General features: G+C 47.5%; 1 protein-coding gene across 1 annotated transcript in view; it reads right to left on the minus strand.

Annotated features, from left to right (window-relative positions):
* Nucleotides 1-2,699, minus strand: part of LOC102194682 (insulin receptor) — a 63,694-nt gene that overhangs the window by 45,001 nt on the left and 15,994 nt on the right.

Below are 2,699 nucleotides of genomic sequence, written 5' to 3' on the forward strand. Positions count from 1 at the left end.
ACACACACACACACACACACACACACACACACAGAAACGATCCACTCTTCAGCTGGTGCAGACACAAGCTTACGTTTAGACAAACGCATCCGCGCACGCATCCGAGGAGTGGAGAATTCATCAGCACACAGTAACTTTGGGAGAGATGTGCAGAGTTTCTCGCTCCACATAATAACACATTAAAGGCAAATTACAGGAGGAAGAAACACTTCGTCGTTCTGATTGTGCAAGACAGGTGTAACGATGAAAACAGTATTTCTGTTGTTGACGTGACAAAGCAGGTTTCGAACTCCAGGTCGGCAAAGCGGCCACAAAAACAACAACACTGCCATTTGCAAACCTGCGGCTCCAAACCAACAGCTGTCACACGACAGAAACCAGCTCGCACACATTCACTGGAAAGAAAGCTTTGCCATCCATATAGCATCATATTTACACCCCAGCCTCATAAACACAGCCAGTTCTCCTTAAACGTCCCGTTTCTTTGAACTGCCTGCAGCACAAATGCCAGGAATAAGCACAGAGCGTGGATGTTTCTCCACCAGAGCAGGTGTTCAGTTCACATGAACAGACTTGCTGTATTAAGTGTAAGAGATGTGATTTACTGGGTCACACGGTGACACAGAGGACGGCGGCTGACCGCAGATTCTGCCCTGTTGCCACACCCATTTACATTTCACGAGCACGCCCATTAAACTCAGTAGTTGTGAGACATAAAATCCTAATTTGCTCCCTCGATTTAACTATGCATGGACTGTATCAGCCATAACAGCAGCCATCACGGCCTAAAAACAGATGGTGGTGGACATAAACAGCACCGGCTGATTCAAAGGCAGCCGTCTGACAGACGATGAAAAATCCTTTAAACACTTTAGTGACAGAAAAAAAAGCACAAAAAACTCTTCCCTGTACTCAGAATAAAGGAAGCTCGTAATAATTCATGCTAATTATTCACTCTGTTAATGTTTCGGTTAATGTAGACTTTTCCTTTAGGAGAACGTGAGTCCCACAGCCAGGCTCGAGCTTGTGCGCACCACGCTGCTCTCAGTCGCTCGTCAGGCTCAGAGCTCCGTGCAGCTAAATGCATAAACCCTCCTCGCAACGCACGCACATGCACACACCATTTTAAAAAAAGACGTCAATAACACTGAACCCCGAATCCCAAAATAGGGAAGATTTATTGCAGTACATTGATTGGAAACCCACTTCTCACCTGAGCACGCCATTTCCCCAGGTGAGAGCTAACCATTAACTCACCATCTGGTTAATGGTTAGCATGAAAAACATGTCAACAATTCAGGTTCAACCTACGACCAGAATCACACATCAACAAAGAGGCTGCTTATAACACAGAGCCGCCTATAAAACCAGTAAACGACTGAACCACGTTTACTACAGATTCACGCTGCAGGTCGAGTTAAACTTGTACTTGTAATCACAGGAACACGCTTCCCTTCCTCCGAAAACATAAAGACTGAAGAGTAAAAATATCTGATGCCATATCTGCAGTGGCGTTACGCTTGTTTGCAGCAACTCCTTCAGAGAAGCAGAGAGTGCAGAAAAATATCCTTTCTTCCAGGCGAGACTCGAGTAAGACAAACGTCAGTGCAGCAGCAAAGAAAGAACACGTGTCGAGCTTTAAAAGAAACAAGTAAAAGCAAAATAGAATCTGTAACATTAAATAATTCATCTCCACGTATCCACTGGCCAGTACGCACATTTGTGCTTCACCTATGAATCACATCCTTCACTGTCTTTAGCTCAGTGCTGAGATTGCTTCCAGTGAGAAGACGCACAACAAGCTCAGAGAACAACACAAACTGTGCAGCTGCATGTACCCACATTTGTGTGGACGCAGCCTCCACCAGCTCAACTTTGTACTTCCCCCTGCGGCGAGCCGGCAGCCAAAAACAACTCATAAAAGTAGTCAATAAATCCAATTTAACTGTTAAGCAACTCATCAGATAACACTCGAGTTTGAAACAACAACAGTAACTCAATCAGCAAACCGGTGTGCCTTGACCACGCCTCGGCGCAACCTGCATCGCAAAACACCAAGACAGGCTACTTCCTCGGCCGTGCGGCGGTTGCTGTAAGTCGCAGTGATAACAGCAACCTTACACCTCTCTCTGCCCCTCCTGCCTTATCTCACGGACACATCGAACAGACCCACAGGTCACCCGCTCGCTGTCAGCCTGCAGCACTAACCGGATACCTATTGTGAAACACAACATAAACTGTTACGCAACTGCACAGGGGGCCAGGGTGCAACTCACCGCTGCCCAAAGTTATCTTCAAGTCACACCAAGAGGACTCGAGCCCTTTACACATGGAGGGCTCTCTTTATAAACAGCACAGGTAAGAAATACGTGAGAGGCAGTGAGGCCTTTCTGGTCGCCCGGCATGCTGACGGCAAGCTTCACTGACACAAAGAAATGTTAGAGGGCCACGAGGGCAAGCAGCACATGGACGTGCACAGAGCCTCTACTGCAAAATGGAGTCTTGCTTTCAACTGACAGGAGTGAATGCTGGGGGGGGGGGCGACAAGAGAGAGGAACAGCAGTCTGGGGCTGGTTGTTAGAGCCCCTGTGTCTGTAGTCTTCTCCTCCCAGGTTTGGTAGCAAGGAGATCCAGGAGTGAGCCAGCAGGGAGAGGAGGGGCGTGGCTAGAAGGAAAGAGGGTCGCATGGAAAAAAAACA

Source organism: Pundamilia nyererei, unplaced genomic scaffold (assembly GCF_000239375.1).
Source record: "Pundamilia nyererei isolate P.nyererei 1_Seehausen unplaced genomic scaffold, PunNye1.0 scaffold00183, whole genome shotgun sequence".
In the NCBI taxonomy this organism is placed as follows: Eukaryota; Metazoa; Chordata; class Actinopteri; order Cichliformes; family Cichlidae; genus Pundamilia; species Pundamilia nyererei.